The sequence below is a fragment of the Nipponia nippon genome, unplaced genomic scaffold (assembly GCF_047370975.1).
Source record: "Nipponia nippon isolate SJK-2023a ecotype South Korea unplaced genomic scaffold, ASM4737097v1 scaffold_9, whole genome shotgun sequence".
NCBI lineage: Eukaryota > Metazoa > Chordata > Aves > Pelecaniformes > Threskiornithidae > Nipponia > Nipponia nippon.
In genome coordinates, this window is record NW_028262413.1 from 35,683,290 (window position 1) to 35,699,680 (window position 16,391).

General features: G+C 54.4%; 1 long non-coding RNA gene across 3 annotated transcripts; it reads right to left on the bottom strand.

The window, feature by feature from the left end:
• Positions 1-1,859: 1,859 nt before the first annotated feature.
• Positions 1,860-14,577, bottom strand: LOC148050270 (uncharacterized). 3 transcript variants are annotated; one of them, XR_015701285.1, is made up of 5 exons: positions 14,007-14,577; positions 12,358-13,020; positions 11,605-11,758; positions 6,601-6,757; positions 1,860-2,226 (listed from the first exon to the last, which is right to left on the bottom strand). It is a non-coding gene; the product is annotated as an uncharacterized LOC148050270 (long non-coding RNA). The 3 variants fall into 3 exon arrangements; XR_015701284.1 differs by lacking the exon at positions 14,007-14,577 and having other exon boundaries at positions 12,358-13,940; XR_015701286.1 differs by lacking the exons at positions 1,860-2,226; positions 6,601-6,757; positions 14,007-14,577 and adding an exon at positions 8,341-9,427 and having other exon boundaries at positions 12,358-13,940.
• Between the last annotated feature and the right edge of the window lie 1,814 nt (positions 14,578-16,391).

The following is a 16,391-nucleotide window of genomic DNA, read 5'->3' on the forward strand; positions in this document are numbered from 1 at the left end:
GACTGGAGTTGTTCCAGTCTCTCTGGTAAGTGACCTTTCCCGAATTTTTCTTTTCAAGTTGACATTTAAGAAGGGGGGAAAAAGTCACAGCAACAAATGGTGTTTTAACAGCGATAAAGCCGTACCCGTCAACAAAGCCAGGAAAGCCGTGCCGGAGCCCGTGCTGGCGGCTCTGCCATCCCCACTGGAGTCCATACGGACAGCACTGGCTTGCGTTTCCCGACCTGCTTGGTTTTGCATGAAGCGACATTTGCAGCGGCCGTGGGCCACTCCTGCTGCCCGGGCTGGGCCGGGCTGGGCTGGGCGCGGGGCGGCTCCCCAGCTCCCAGGAAAGGCTCCTGGGTGCAATTAAGTCCGAGCCAGCTGCTGGCAGCTGGAGGCACTCACAGTATTAGTTCATTACTGCAATTCAAATGAAGAAGAGTCTTAAATCTTCTCTGAAAAGAATCTGGGTTTGGCAGGCAGTGGAGCACTTGGCTTATTTTGAAAATGCCTTGGACAATTTTGGTAAATGTTTTACTGTGTGTTCGTGGGAAGTAACATTTACCCCTAGTTTTCATGTTCCTTGGTTCTCAGCGTCAGCACTGCCGCGACTCACCACTCTCCCCCAGGAGTCATCTCACAGGGAGATATTTAAGCAATGAAGTCTCTGTGCTTTGCAGGAGGTTTACCTCTTCAGCCCAGGTGCCCAGTACATGAGCTCCTCTTCCAGGCTGGGAAGTGCCGAGGGCAGCACAGAAGGCTGCTCAGCACTGAAGGGTTCCCCAAATCCCGCTCTCCCCATGTCCTCGCTGATGCTGTAGCTCCGGCACGCCGGCTGCCAGCAGCTCCATCTCCACCGGGCTCCGTGGGATCTCTTGGGTGTCCCTGCCTTCTCCACCCGCAAAGCACCCCACAGCCCTCCCTGCCTGGCCCTGCAGCCCTTACCCAGATTTTTGGCTTAGTTGCAGATGGCGAGCAGGACTGTGAGCAGCAACTGGTCTGGGGTGTTGGAGTCTGTGATCCCCCCCTCCGGCTCCTCTCCTCGGAGTGCCGCTAGAAATGGTTTCCATAGGGACCACCCCAGGGATGGCCAGCCCAGGGCTCTGCTCTGTGCCTGCATGATCCTGCCTTGAGAAGAGAAATCAAAACAAGGACTTTCCAGTGGTCGTGTTTCCTATAGCAGGAGGCATGGGAGATCCCTGGGAAGCAGCCAGCAGTGGGGATCCCCAGAGCTCGGTGCTTTCCTGGCATTTCTTGCAGAGGGCCTGACGGGAGCAGCTGCAAAAAGGCACAAGGCAACGAGGGGACTGGGGCAGAGGCAGCACTTCGGTCATACGGTGACACGCTGCTGGCTCAGGGTGATGCTGGGCAGCCCTGCACCAGAGCCCTCCTGAGCACGCGGGCCTCCAGGCTGGTGGCAAGCTCTGCTTTCAGCAAACCAGTGCTTTGTGACAAATTTCAGTTGAGAAATGTCTAAGTGGCTCTGTCAGGACAAGCCTGATGGATGCACCTGGCTTTGTGGCGATGCTGTTTCTTGGATTTAATCTATTTGTGCAAGAGGAAAAAACAATAACAAAAAACCCCCAGATAAGTCCAATAGCAAAGATGCTTTCAGTGAGCCGATAGCCAAGCCTTGTGTTTGCAGTTCATCGTGCCCCTGCACTGCCCCAGCCCCACTGCTGGGGAGCTGGGCACAGCCAGTGGCGTGGGCAGGGCACCGCAGCCCCCAGGCTGCCGGGAGCAGGGGCTGGCAGCTCACAGATCCCCCCGTTAGAAGCGTCCATCTGCCACGGCTCTGCCTGCTCCCCTGCTGTCCCCAGGTCTCTAGTGCCGCACACTAACATGAGCCAGCTGAGCTTTTCTGCTGGGCCGCCGCTGGAGTGATGCTTGTGCCAGCCTCTGTGGCTGCTTGGGAGCGATGGCAACTCTGGGGCCTCACCCACTAAGTTATCTTTAATCTTTCATGGCAAGAATGCCTCATTTTGCTCTTGCTCACAGCAAGCCCGGGTGTTGGCTTGCTGCAGGGTCAGTACGTGAGCCCTGGAGCGGGACTGCTTGTATCCGGAGCCTTCCTTCCCCTGCGATAACGTCAGCGCTGGAGAGCAGGCGGCTATTTTGGTCCCAGGAATGCCAGCGGATGATTTCACTTTTGTTTTGTACCTGATAACCTTTCCCATCACAATGAGAGACGACGTCCGTGCTCCCTGCACTTCCGTGTGCTAGGGGAAAGCCATTCAAGCACCTCTGCAGGGGAAAAGAAAAAGCTGGTTTAAAAATAGGTTCCCGATTGTCAATGGAGCCTGGGCAAAGGAAGGGCAAAAGCCTTCCCATGCCGCACTCTGCACCTTGCGCTGGGATCGGCTTCCCCGGCTGAGCTGGGCCACGAGGACAGCGGCCGTGGGAATATTTGCTGTGCTGGCTTTTCCTATCGGCCTCATGGGGACGGGAAGGTCTGGGAGAGACTCTTCCCCATGCAGAGTTGTCCCCATGTGTGGCTCCAGGAGAGCTACAGCAACAGCAAGTGAGCCGTGAAACCCAGCAGGTTGCCCCCCCACCATAGCCACATCCAATGGTGTTTTGCCCCTCTTGCACTTTTCCTAGTCCTTTCCCTGCTGGGTTTCATGGCTCAGTCAGGAGCAAGGCGAGACAAACCCACCCTGGGCCCCAGGCGAGATAAGTCTGGTCAAACCCAAATTGCTGAAGCTCAGCTCCAGTTTTTATTTCCTGTGGGGAAGGAGCTGGCTAAAGTAACTTGGTTTTTTTTCAAGCTTTCAGCTTGCGACTTCCCACGAACTGCTGACCCATCACGTGACAGGAGCCGTAGCAGGGCCGCTGCGGCGAGATGCGGTATCGCCGGCTTATCGAGCCGCACCGGGGCCGCGGGCAAACCCTGGTGCTCAGGTGGGGATGGGCCACCCAGTGCCCGCATGTGCCAGGGCACGGGCAGCACCCGGGCACCAGACCTCTGGGAATGGGCAAACACCGATGTGCTTTAAGACAGGCAGCAAGCTTATTTACTGCCGGCCCCCCTCCCCTATGGAGAGATGCTTCCTGGCTCCCCAGAGGCGACGTGGCCCCTCTTGCCGATGCCCACCCTGCCCTTCAAAGTACATTATAGGCCATTTTTGTGGGCTCTTGGGCAGTGGGGTGGCTACCTGGGCTCCTGTTTGATCGGTCCCTTCGCTCAGTGGGAGGTTTTTGCTCAGGCCCCTGAGCACACGACTTACAGGGTGGCTCCAAACCTGCCCTTGCCCTTCCCGATCTGCAACCTGTTTACAAAACAGTGGCTGAGGACTGCTATTTATCCTTACATACACATTACATTCAGAGTTGCTAAACAGGCAAAGCCAAAATGAAAGTCATCTGAGTTTTCTTTAATTAGAGTAAGATCCTGATGAATCATGAGGTTCTTTACCTCAAGGATGCACCAAGAATTGACTTTGGCAGCAGACATCAAGGTACAGCAGTCAGCGGAGCTTGCTTGCTGCGTTGACATCTGCTGGAAAGACTTGTTTTTCCCTCCCAAGTCACATGCTAACTTGTGATCTGATCATGAGATACAAAGGATAACCTTCCAATATTTATTTTTCTCATCTGGAATTTTAAAAGGCAGAGGAAAAGAGTAAAAAGCAGCGTAAGGGAAAAAAAAAACCAAACCCCAAACCCTCGCCTCTTTTGGTTAGCGTTGCTCTAGGCGCTGTGCTTGCTGCTGAGACACGGCAGGAGGCCGTCCCCAGCGTGATGGGCTGCACGCGTGCCCGCTGCAGCCGTGATGGAGGGCGTCAGCGTGGGGAGAGCATCGGTGGGGAGAGCATCAGCGCGATTGTCGCTGCTGTGTTCAGCCACGCAGACATCCCCCGCTCCAGCACGGGCGCACCCGTGTGCAGGGAGAGGTGGGCAGGGGCTGCCTGTCCCAGGGTGACCTGCACTGGCACGGGGTGGGGGGAGCTTGTCCATCCCCGGTGGCTGCCCAAAGCTGGCCCTGTGCCATCCTTCAACACGAAATGTGTTTGTTTGATTACAAATGTCAAAGTAACATTTTTTATAACACTATCCCAATGTAATCAGCTAAGCAGGTGGAGTTATCTGATACATGCTCTAGTCCAAAGGTGTATAGTAAGCCCAGCTGCAAGATTAAACCAGAATCACCCTCGAATAAAATCCCCCATGTAATCTATGGGGAATTTTGCTAGTGCAGTTTGGGTATGTTTACTTCTGTGAGATGAGGCCTATCAAGCACCAAAAAATCCCCAGGAGCCCATCATGGTGCTGACAGAGGGGCTGTTGGGAAATGAGCATTCGGGCTGCTGAAGGCTTTGCTATGAGAGGAGTTCTCGTTGAGGAGAGACCAAGGCAAAGCAATGGGGCAGGGTTGGTTGTTTTCCGAGATGGAGAGGTGTGTACCATTGACTACCAAATCTGAATAGGAGGCTGCTGCCCACGGTTTGCATACGTGCAGCAAACCTGATTTACACGTACGGCGGGATTACTCTGGGAATGGCAGATTGAGATCAGCAGTGTGTACGTGTCTCTGTCTGTCTGTCTGTCCGTCCATCTGTTCAGTGCTGGGAGCAACTACGCAGAGCTGGGAAATGCAGCAGGCCATGGACATGCTTTCCAAAAATCCCATTGGCATGGGATGCCCCCCTGGCCGCACATCTGCCGGGCACCTGCATTCATGGACAGAGCCGAAGCTGGGCATCCTCTGCAGCCATGTGTGGGATGACTGGCCCGGCATCATCCCCCAGTTACTCAGTACTTCATCCGGCACGGCTGAGCGATTTTGCACTGTGCCAGTGTCCTGCGGTGCCATGCTGTGCCACCATGCACTGGTGGGTCCCTCGGGGGGTCCCTGTGTGCCCAGGCTCGGGGTGGGGACCAGGGAGCACAGGAAGGTAAGGACCGTGTCTGCAACTACAGCTCAGCGAGTGAGAAGAGAGGTTGAAGGCTTGTGGTTTCCTTCGAAACTAAAAGGCCCTCTAATATTTCAGGAGGCTGGTGGCATCAATGAGCCACTGCAGAGCGCCCCAGCCCCCGGGGGCTGTTGGTGTGTGTTGAGCTGGCCGGTCCGCAGAGGCTGAGCCCCACCCAGGTCCTTGGGAGCATTCAGAAACTTCGCGGTCTTTTGGGAGGGAGACATATAAGCCTCATACCTTCCTGGCTAAAGCCTGCTGGTCTCCTGGCTCTGCCTGTCCAGGGAGGCAGCTGCAGGTTTACAGGGTCACGGGTGGCTGGACCCAACCCGTGCCCCTGGCCCCAGGACGAACAATGGAAGGGGAGATGCTCCGGGCAAGGCCAAAGGCACTGCACTTGTGTGTGACACACTGTGTGTCAGCCTGACACAGGGTGAAAAACTCTGCTGTAGCTCCCCTGGAAATAAGTAACTGCGAGGAGGAACATAAAGGGGTGCCTGTCACGCTGGAGGGAGGCAGCCAGTGCAAACCGAGTTACGAAAGCACCGTCTGCAAGAGCAGCGCGCCCGGCCGCAGCCTGGCCACAGCTATTTCGGTGCCGAGAGAGGGCTGAGCGTGGAGGTGTTGCCAGTAAAAACGCACACTGGTGTCAAGTGGGGAGGGGAAGAGGCAGGACGGAGGGACTAATAGGGAGGGGAAAAAGGAATGGTGTCTGCTGGGTGCTTTCAATGTGGTGAATGTCATTTTGACTGCGGTAGGAAGGTAGACTTTGACGTTTCGGGGAGGATGGCTGAATGATGGGTTTGCAGCAAGAAGTGGATAAACATCATCCTGTGAGGCTCAGCTGGCCCCTGCACCTTTGCCAGGACCATGGCATTCGTGAGAGAGGCTAGAGATAGCTGGGACCTGATACAGTCCCTAGACTCAAAGCTGGAGAAGCATAAACAGGAGACTATTTCAAATTAAAACCAAAGCAATCAGTCATAAAGAGCTGTCTCTAGTAAGCAGAGTTAGTTCTGATTTCAGGTTTTGAGAAGTCTTGAAACTGTTTAGATCCAAGTTGTGTGTCTCCTGCTATTACATGAGCTTTATTTTGCAGTGTCCTAACCCACCCTCCCATTGCCCCACTTAGTGCAAAGACCAATTTTTTTATTCCGAAAAGCCAACTATCTGCCTTCCTTAGGCAAATATTTCTGTGGCCTCTGCAACAGCGTTAGCGAGAGATGGTTATGGGCGCTGTGACGGGCTAACGAGGGGGTTGGTGCGCAGTCATCAGTGCTCCATGCAGGAGAGCAGCATACCTGCCTCCAGCATTTGGAAGGAGTCTGGGTTTTCTGGACTTGGCTGACCTGTCTCTGTGCCCCAGGGGCATCTCTGAGCACTGCAATTTCCCAGTTTGCCGGCCCTTTGCCTGCCCCTAACAAAATTAGAGCAGGCCTGACCCAGAAAGCCGGATGCAGAAGTGATCAATAGTGATGGTAATTGGTTGACAGTGCTGCCTGGAGGCTCTCGGTGTCTCAGTCCCAAAATAAATAAATGGGTTCAGAAAAAATGGAGGCAGTCTGACACCGCTGGCTGGGGCATTGGCTGGAGGGGGCTTCAGCCTGTGGTCCAAGGGCTGCAGAGGGCAAGGCTGCTGGCAGAGGGCTGAGTTTACCGTGCCCCATCCCTGGTGAATGACATCGGTCCTTCAGGTTTCCCTTACCGGTGATGGCGTGCCTCGAGCAGGTTTTGCTGTAAGGTGTTTGTTCCGCAGCAGCAGCGTGTGGAGGGCTCAGGCGGAGGGAGGCAGGTGGGGCAGGTGCTGCGGGGGGGACACGCTCACACGCAGCGGAGGGTGCGACCATGCCGTCTGTGAGTGCCTGGGGAAGGAAATGCATCTGCTCATCCCTGACAGCGGTGTAGACACTTGCTCTTGTACAAGAAAGCAGTCCCTGTTTTTAAGGAAATAAACAAATCCCAAAGAACGTCCTTTTGGAGCGTCCCCTCCTGCCTGCTCACGTCCCCAAGGGACAACGAGGGCTTTGTAACTGCCCAGGGCTCTTGGGAACCAAAACAATCTCGGTATGAGCTCAGCGGCTGTAAATCAGCAGGCTCCACCGGGTGCTATTGCTAGGGTAAATTTAGTGCTGATTGCTTTGATCTGAAATGCTTTTATTTCATACCCTCTACAGAGATAGACGCAAGGTCAGACTAATGGCTGATACATGAAAAACGTATGTGGCCTTTATTGATTTTGCAGTGATTAATGATTCAAAGGGAGGGCCGGTGATTCATGCACAAATGAGCAGTGCCTGGGAATGAGCAACGCAGCATTAATTCCAGCATCCAGCCTGCTTCCCGCTGCTCAGGGTACCAGTGCTGCTCTCAAGGATGTCCTTGCACTGGGCACGCAGCCGTTTGTATGCAGTGAGCTCTCGCACCCGCCTCTGAGTTCCGTTTGCCTTGCTTTTGCTGTCTGTTTTGGAAGGGGATCAAAAATAACCAAACCTAAACCCTTACTGTAGTCTTGTTGACAAATCCTCTTGAAACTTTCCTGCTGCTGTCCCAGGTGGTCCAAGAAGAGAGTCCTTCAAAAGGGTACAGTACAGCGCCTTGCCCCAGCTCACATCAGGAGGCGTCGCGGCAGAGTCCCCCCAGGAGGCATCTGCCGGGTTCAGCCCTTTGGTTGCCAGCATGTGATCTCTCAATAAGGGAGCTTCAAAGCTGTTTGCTGTGATTAGCCTTGCAGGCAATGGTTTTTCAAATGCTTTTCCACCCCCGTGAGCATGTGGGACTCCCCGGAGGCTGGCGAGCCATGGCTGTGGAGTGGGCGCTCTCCTCCCGCAGCCCCGCAGCCCAGCCCACCCCGTGGACAGGGACCTCAATCCCCCGGTTCACTCTGTGCCACAGATGCAGCTGGAAACTGTATGGGGAAGTCATCATAATTTTGGAGGGGGAAATCAAGCCCTGTTGGAAGGCTTGGGCGGTGGTTATGCAACTTTCCTATCTGGTATTTGAGAAAACTTCCCCCTCCTGGCTGTTTTAGCCTTGTGACTATGACTAAAGCCATCACGTTGCCACCAAGGCTCCTTCTGCTGGGCTCACTGCTTTTACGCTGGCTGTCTCGCTGAGCAGGCCAGAGACGTGCTACATCTCTTAGGGCCTGAAAACTCACTGCAGTTTGGGTTCCACTTGCTGCCAGCTCTACTGTTTTTTTTTCTCTCTTGCAGTTGTCAATGGCTAAAGGCAAAGATGTGTTCTCTCTTGGGCAGTGTCATGGAGGAGGCAATGCTTTGCTATAAGAGCAATTGCTCGGTTACAGTGGTCACCCTCCCGGGGCCATGCATTCATCACACCCCCTTGGCAGCAGCACATGGTTCAATGCAGCACATTCACTGGGGATGGGGAGCAAGGCAGGAGGGGGAAAGAACACCACAGTGGGGGTTTCTTCAGCTTTGTTCTGTGTAGCTGGGTTTGGGGGGAGGAATTTCAGAGTTGGTGGCGATGCGCACGTGTGTGTGTGGGGGGGGGCAGATGTTGGGTAGATTGTCACCCAGCTGCGTGGCCAAGAGGGGAAATGAAGGATGACGTACGGCAGTGCCATACTCCGGTTCCCGGGGGAGCCTGGGTTCCTCTTTGTGGTATTTGTTATATGGCAGCACCAACATGAACACAGGTGAAGGTCCACAGGTACAGGTTGAGTTCAGGCTGTGTGGATGCCAGTGTGCACAAACCAGTTCAGCAACACGGCAGGGATGTGTAAGGCCATCTGCAGCTCTCTGGAGGCACTGGCTCCCAGCCCGTCTGTGGCAGGACCCACAGAGATGTTTTGAATGTGCCGAGGAGACGAGGCAGCTGTGTACATTGAACTAAGCCCATGTCCTAACGCTCCCCCAGCCTGAGCTCCGCAGCCCTCCCCCAGGACCCCCCGGGCTGGCGGCACCACCTGAGAGCACCTGGGCAGAAGCACCCCTGTCCTGAGCAGCTCCCACGCTGCGGCAGAGTCAGGGCACACCACCCTGAGGTAAAGGCACAAGAAAACGGTCCCAGTGGCAAAGCAAAGTGAAAATGTCCACCCTGCGAGAGGCTGCGGTGCAATGCCCATGCTGTCACCCTTCGCTTTGCCTGCTGATAGCACCGATGCTGACCAGCCCCACATGCCCGACGCTAGCTCTGGGTGTAATTGGTGACGGTCCTGGTGAGGTCTCCGTGCCCCTTCAGGAGGAGCCGAGGGCTGTCGGATCCCTCCAAGGGACACTTTGGGGACACGGGATGTTGGCGCCAGTGCCTCCCCACTGCCCACGGCATGGCAGGAGAGGGCAGGCAGCATTACTGGGAGGCACACGGAGAGACACTGTGTGCTCCCAAAATAGCTACCAGGCCAGGTTGGTTTTCCTGTTTACTCCCTAAGTGGAAAATAGGAAGAGAGTAAAAAACCTCATCCCCTTGGCTATAAAAAGATCTTGTTGTGTGGGCACAGGAATTTTACCTTCTTTTCATTTTTCTTCCAGTCTAGCAGAGCCTCGGTGGCGCCAGGTGTGTGGCGTGGGCTGTAACAACGGTAATGCAAATTAAGAGGGATGCCGGGAATAGCAGCTCCTCTGTAGGGGATATTTCTTCTCGGGCAGGGAACTGGGCCCATTCAGCAATCTGGTGACGAGCTATATCAGGGTTTTGCAAAGCACGAGGGTCACAGAGGAGACATGCAGGGTTTGCGCTGGGGACACAAAGCCCCCAGAGGGCATACCCAGCACTGACCCCGCCAGGGTGCAAGGCAGCTGAGGGCACTCACAGCTCCAAAGAGCGGGACAAAAGGTGAAGAAATGACATCATCCCTACAGCGTTTCACGCGCAGATTGCAATAAACAGGTCGGCTGGGTGGGTTTGGCCAGCAGGAGTGAGGGGTCAGAGCAGATAAGATACTGCCACGCCGGAAAACTGGCTGGGCTGTGTTTCGGGTTTACAGCATCAGGATGAGTTATTGGCATCCTAAACCCTGCAAGCCCAGAGGGGTTGCTAAACCTTGTTTGCCTCAGATTGTTTGTCCAAAAAGATACCGAGAGATGAACTCTTTCTTCCCTTCGTAATTGGCCATAATCTTATCTGAAGCCTCCAAAGTGTCCTAGAGACTCCTCAAAGAGATAACAACCAAACAAAAAAGAAGTCCAAGGGCATGTATTTCTGAGGCTTGAGAGTGGGGAATAGCACAAGTTTCTTGGCCAGCTTTGGTTACCACTATTTGTCATAAAGAGAAGGAAAGGACCCCCAGAGCTGCCAATGTCTTGCTTAGGTAGCGACTGAGCTTTCTTGCCTCCTTGCTTCTCTGGATAACTGGAGCTGTTTTGAGGAGGAAAGTCTCAAAGTTGATTTAGCTAATAACTAGGAAAAAATACTGCATGAGAGCAGTAGGCTACAGCAGCCCATGTCTCAGGCGTCCAGCTGCCTATGCCAGTATGGTTTAACCATCTCCCACCAAAGGGTGTTTTTTGGTGTGTTTGTGGATGCCCTTCAGGTGAGAGGCTTTCTCATGGATTCGGTGGTGGTTTCAAGGTACCTTTTGCTCTGCATGGTTTGTGGCTTCTCACTTGCCAGAGGAGCCTCTAATAATCTCACCATGGACTTTGAAAACTATGTGCAATTGTAAAAAAGATGCCCCAAATGTAGTATTTCCTTTAAGATTCAGTTCAGTGTCTGTGTGCCTGACTGGTCTTAGGTGGTCTTGCCCTAAAAGATTTTACCGTCTCTGTGGCTCTTTTTGGGGGTCTGTTTTTGCCAGTGCCACCTGTAGTTGTCCATTTGAAGCAGCTGAGTGTTATTTGTGATGTCGCCTGCACAGCACAAGGATTCCCCTGCGTGCTCACGGCTGGGCGGGCTCGCTGGCAAGCGGGGCTGTCGCCCAAGGGCTGGTGGTCCGGAGCAGACCTGGTGGGTGGTAGGTGTCCACACGGCACATCTCACCCCCAGCAGTGGAGAAACTCCTGTGCTGTGCACCCCTTCCCATCGCTGAAGCTCTCTGCTGGGGAGGAGTTGTGGACACCAGAACAGAACGCACCATCCCAGCAGCACTCATACTGGGCCCTGCTGGGGGTGTTCCCACTCAGGGGTCTTTGCTTATAAATTGGATGAGCCCTGTTACTTCCATGAGGGTCCATCATCACCCCCACCCCTGGGGGGGGGTTCAACCACCACGTCCCATCCCTGAGTCTGTCTTAGCTTTACCTGTGATTTTTATATTGTCCATAGCAAAACATTTACTGTGTGTCCAGTGAGCCCAGCTCCAGGGCTGGGACCTGGATTCTGTGTTGATTATGGTGGTTTTGTCCAGGTCATGGATTAAAAATGTGACATTTCAAAGAGGGAAGAAGAAAATTCTTGTCTGACAAAGCGTCTGCTTGATGCTGGTTCACGACTTAGAATTAGTTTTCAGACCTACGAGTTGGCCAGGTTTGGCCACAGCTATAATGTGCTGTATTACCTGTTGCATTATTCTGGTTCTCAGTCAAAATACAATACCAAGTAAGAGGCATACCAACGTGTAAGCATCCTGTATCAGCACCAGAGCAAGTCACTGTGACCAGATCTGTTTTCTGTCAACCTTTCTTGATTAGCAGAAATAAACCATTTAAGGGAGGGGAACTGAATTAATCAGCATGTGCCTGGGCTCCGGGTCACAGTGACTAGCCTCTGGCATTATCCTGTTTGCTCTTTCAAAATACTGGCATCTTACTTTTCTTTTGGATGAGTCCCTCGGCCGCTGGAGCAAGGGCAGGACACAGCGCCACTCCCTGTGCCAGTGCGGATGTCCTCAATTAGTTCAGGTACAACGTGTCTTTTAGGAGCGAAGAAAGTGGATGCGAGGGATACATAAATGTCGTGTTCTTCTGAGCAAAGCAAACCAACAGGAGAAATGAGCAGTTTGCTACCCTGATGTAGTGATTTTTTTAATACAAACCAGTTCACAGGCAGTAAGGATACTCTGTCAAAGCAAATTGATTTTTTCTCCTGTTTTGCTCACCCGCTGCAAGCCTTCGGGCAGTCGCTAGCGAGCCTCTGCCCTAGCTAGCGAGCATGCCCTTCGCTTTGTTGTGCTCAGCCCCACGCTCCTCCGGCACTTACGGCCCCGGCCGGCCTGGCTGCGGGGTGTTACCCACCGGTGAGCCGCAGCCGTGCCCCCGCGGGACCGGGGCCACCCGCACCGCAGGTCACCTCTGAGGCAGCACTGCCAAAAGCCAGACACGGGCCCCAGAGGAAGCAAGGCGGCCGCAGGAGGTCTCTGATGGCTGGGCGCGGGCGGCAGGGCTTGCCTTGTGCTGCAGGAGCGCAGGGGACAGGCCTGGCGGGGTTAAAGCCCTTAGCCTGACTCTGCTAAAAACACATGTTGCATGGTTTGTGTGCGCAGGCTGCCCCAGTTCGCCTGGGGTTTACCACACATTTTCATCATACTTGCAAAATGCTGTTATCACAAATTGCAAAAACCAACCTTGTCCTCATCTGATCAGAGCGAAACCAGCACAGCTCTGCGCAACGTCTCCAGCGTGTCCGGTCTGCTGAGTGCTCCTGTGGGGCACACGGTTATTGCTCAGAGATGCTTTAGTTTGCTGCTTTGGGATTTTTTTTCATTGCAGATTCCTTGGCCTTTGCCTGTGAAAGCAGTTAGTAACCATTGCAGCCAGGGTACTCGCTGCCTTAGCTACTGGCCATGACACGACTTTTTGCTGAGGGCTGATGTGGCCTTTAGGTATGCAAATAGGCTGCAGTAAAGCTGAGGATGTCAGGGAGCCTGTGCTGGGCTGCTCCTGAGCAGAGGGCCCAGGCTGCCACCAAAGCCCTGCTGAGAGGAGGCGCGGCCGGAGCTGGCTGTGGAGCCCGGCGCAGCCTCCCCACTCCCTGTCCCATCGGGCGAGCAGCACCCCTCGGGGTCACCCCGTCCCGCTGGGGCGAGGCGGGCAGGGCACTCACTATCTCCCCATTGCCACCGCCCGTGTTTCACCCCGATAGCTTCTTCCATCCCAATAGCTCCTTGTGTCCCGACAGCTCCTTCTGTCCCAGCCCTTGTCTCCACGATGGAACAACGGTGCGGATGAATGAGTGGGTCCAGCAGGCAGTCAGTCTGGGAGGCTCTGCGTATTTCCCAGGAGCAAAGCTGCTGGTTAAAGTAATATGTTTAATAATTGTTACAAGCCCTGGAGGCTATTTAAGCTGTGTGGCGGACATGAGCCGGAGTCACCACATGGCTTACGAGCACCAGTCCCCACGACAGACCACTTTTGTGTGCTGCTGGGCTGCAGTGCGGCTGGGGTGGAGGATGGCACGTGCAAAATGTTGGGGAGCACTGCAGATTTCTTTCACTAGAGCTTACCACACGTTTTTGTCTGTAAGTGAGCCAAGCCCGAGCTCAGCCCCTTCCAGCGCCCGCAGCCCTCCTGGGTGAGGCACCGGCGGGGCTCTGTGGGCGGCTGGGCAGCAGGTGGGTGCTGGGGAGAGGAAAGCCCAGGTAACACGCGCAAGAAATTAGGGCTTTCACAAGGTGCTGTAATGAACTGCAGCCCCAAGTTACAGCCATGCTCTGCCTACGCCCACAGTGTGCTGCAGGGACAGTTACCCAGAGCAACCCCACCGCCACCACAGCGACAGAGCGTGCGTGGAGGGCCAGCGCAGGGCCGCCAGCGCTGCGGGCGCACAGGGCTTCAAACGCCGTGTCATACCCTCCGATCATAGGGTGCATCTTGCACCAGTAATCAAGTGACTCTGAAAATCAGGACATGAAAGTGCTTTGGCAATGTCAAAAGCGAAACGTAAGGAAGAAAATTTCCCCTCCCCTTACTCCATAAAAGTTCAATATTGCACAGATGATCTGAAATTTTTTGAAGTAGTAAAGGCTGACTGTGGGACGTAAGTAAGTGTTTTACACTGGATACAGGGATCTTCTGCTTCAAAAATAGATGAGACACTTCGCAGGGGAGTCTTTCAGCTTTCCAGGCAAGAGATAACAGCAGAAACCTGATATTGTTGGAGGCTGGCTGTAGGAAATGCAATTGCTAATGGCTAGTCTGGATGTTCCTCGCTTTGTACTTAGAAGTATGTGTTTTATCATGACAGGTGAAGGGAAGCTGAACTGTAAAGGCTTACCTTGCGGTAGCAGGAGGCCTCCAGGTGGATGTCCAGCTTGACTCCAGCCCAGGGCGCAGTGCTGGGCAGAGGCTGGGGTGGTCCCACCCCCTCCCAGATTCTTAGTTTTGCACCTTTTTTCTTTTTGCAGGTTCAAAGTTCTTATCCACTTGCAGGGAGTTACTTTTCCGAAGGCCTTTAGTGCTTTGCCTGGGTGCCTTTGGCAGTATCCGTGCAGGCATGACAAGCTGGCATTTTTGCTTTGTCCTGCAGGATGGAGCCTGCCCAGGTTTGTGAGCCGCAGCAGGAGGCTTTCTGGGGTGCTGCTCTTGGCACAGCCGGGCTTCACCCTGCTGCCTGAGCTGGAGATGACAGTGGCTGGAGTGGCTGAAGCTCTTGACTAGGTGCGTGGATACACACAGCACACAGGGCAGGAACAAACCAACACTGCCCTGACACAATTAGTGTTTCTAAATGAACACTGGGCTCATCATCAAGGCTCATATTTCCATTCCCACCCATCACCTATGTCAGCTCACTTCTTGGTGACACCAGAGAATAACTAAACAAGGAGAGTATTTTGTTTGGTGTTACACAGCCAGCTGAAGCAGCAGCGGAGTGATGGCATTATAAGGCTTTAAACACCTCTGCTCTTGGCGGAGCTGCTTGGGCGTGGGTGGGAGCTGGCCTCCTTGGGATTGGACTCCCCAGCACTGGGGGGGTTCCTGCAGGCTGCAGCCACTGCCCAACCCTCAATCCCTCCCTCCCTCCCTCCCTCCCTCCATCCCTGCTTCCTTCCATCCCTGCCTCCCTCCCTCCATGCTTGCCTCCCTTCATCCCTGCCTCCTTCCTTCCCTCCCTCCCTCCCTCCCTCCCTGCCTCCTCCCCTCCCTCCCTGCCTCCCTCCCTCCACCCAGGGGCGGCTCGGGCGGTCGCAGGGCGCCGGCACCCCGCGGTGGCTGCAGGGGTGTGCAGCTGGTGTACGAGCAGGAGCCAGCTTCCACAGCCTGCTTTTCCTGCAGAGGTGCAATAAATGGCATGCACTGTATGTAGAAACAATTTATATACACATACACGTAATTTATACAGACACACACACACACGTGTGCATTTTTATGTGGGTATATATACACACATAAATGTGTATATGTGTATAAATTCTATACATATACATGCATATATACATATATAAACATATACATATATGTGTGTGTGTATACACATACATATGCATATAAATTCTATACATATGCATGCATATATGCACATATACATATATACATACATATGTACACATTTGTGTATGTATACGCACATACCTATGTGTATCGGTATGTGATGTCTATAATGCATGTATGTATTCAATTTACATATGCACGTATACATATATCATTTTAGATACGTATATATACACACATACCTATGTGTATAGGTATCTGATGTCTATAATGCATCTACGTATTCAATTTACATGTGCACGTATATCATTTTGGATACGTATGCATACGCACATGCCTGCGTGTATGTATACGACGGATACACTGTGTATGGGTATCAATCTGCGCAGGCACGTACGCGTACCTTTAAAACCTGCGGCCGCGGAGCCTGGCGGCGGGGGCGGCGGGGGCGGCGGGGCGGCGGGGCGGCGGGGGCGGCGGGGGCGGCGGGGGCGGCGGGCAGCGCGGAGCGGCGCGGAGGGGCGCGGGGGGCCGTGCCGCCGCCGGCCGGGGGGCGGCGCTGTCGGCTGCCGCAGCCCGCGCTCGGGCCGCCGGGTGCGGCCGGGCCGCGGCGCTGGCGGGGCCCGCGGTGGCGGCGGTGGTGGCGGTGCCGGGGCGGCGGCCGCTCCCGCTCTTCTGCAGGAAGAAGCTGCCTTTACACGGCTTTTGAGCTGCGGGAGGAACGCAGCGGGGCCGGGGCAGCCCCAGCCAGGCTGAACGCCTGCCCTTCGCTCGGCCGATCTGGGAGGAGGCCGTCAAAACCCCGTCACAGCCCGCCCGAAGGGTTGCGCTTGCAGTGTGCCCGTAGGGCACCGTGCGCTCTAGGAGAGGCCTGAGGAGAACAGGAAGAAAGTACAAATGCTTCATACAACAATCTCAATTTATCATAGAATCGTTAAGGTTGGAAAAGACCCTTAAGATCATGGAGTGCAACCGTTAACCTGGCACTGCCAAGTCCATCACTATACCATGTCCTCGAGCACCACATCTATCCGTCCTTTAAATACCTCCAGGGATGGAGACTCAACCACTTCCCTGGGCAGCCTGTTCCAGTGCCTGACCACCCTCTCGGTGAAGAAGTTTTTCCTAATATCCAACCTAAACCTCCCCTGGCGCAGCTTGACGCCGTCTCCTCTCGTCCTATCCCTTGTTACCTGGGAAAAGAGACCGACCCCCACCTCGCTACAGC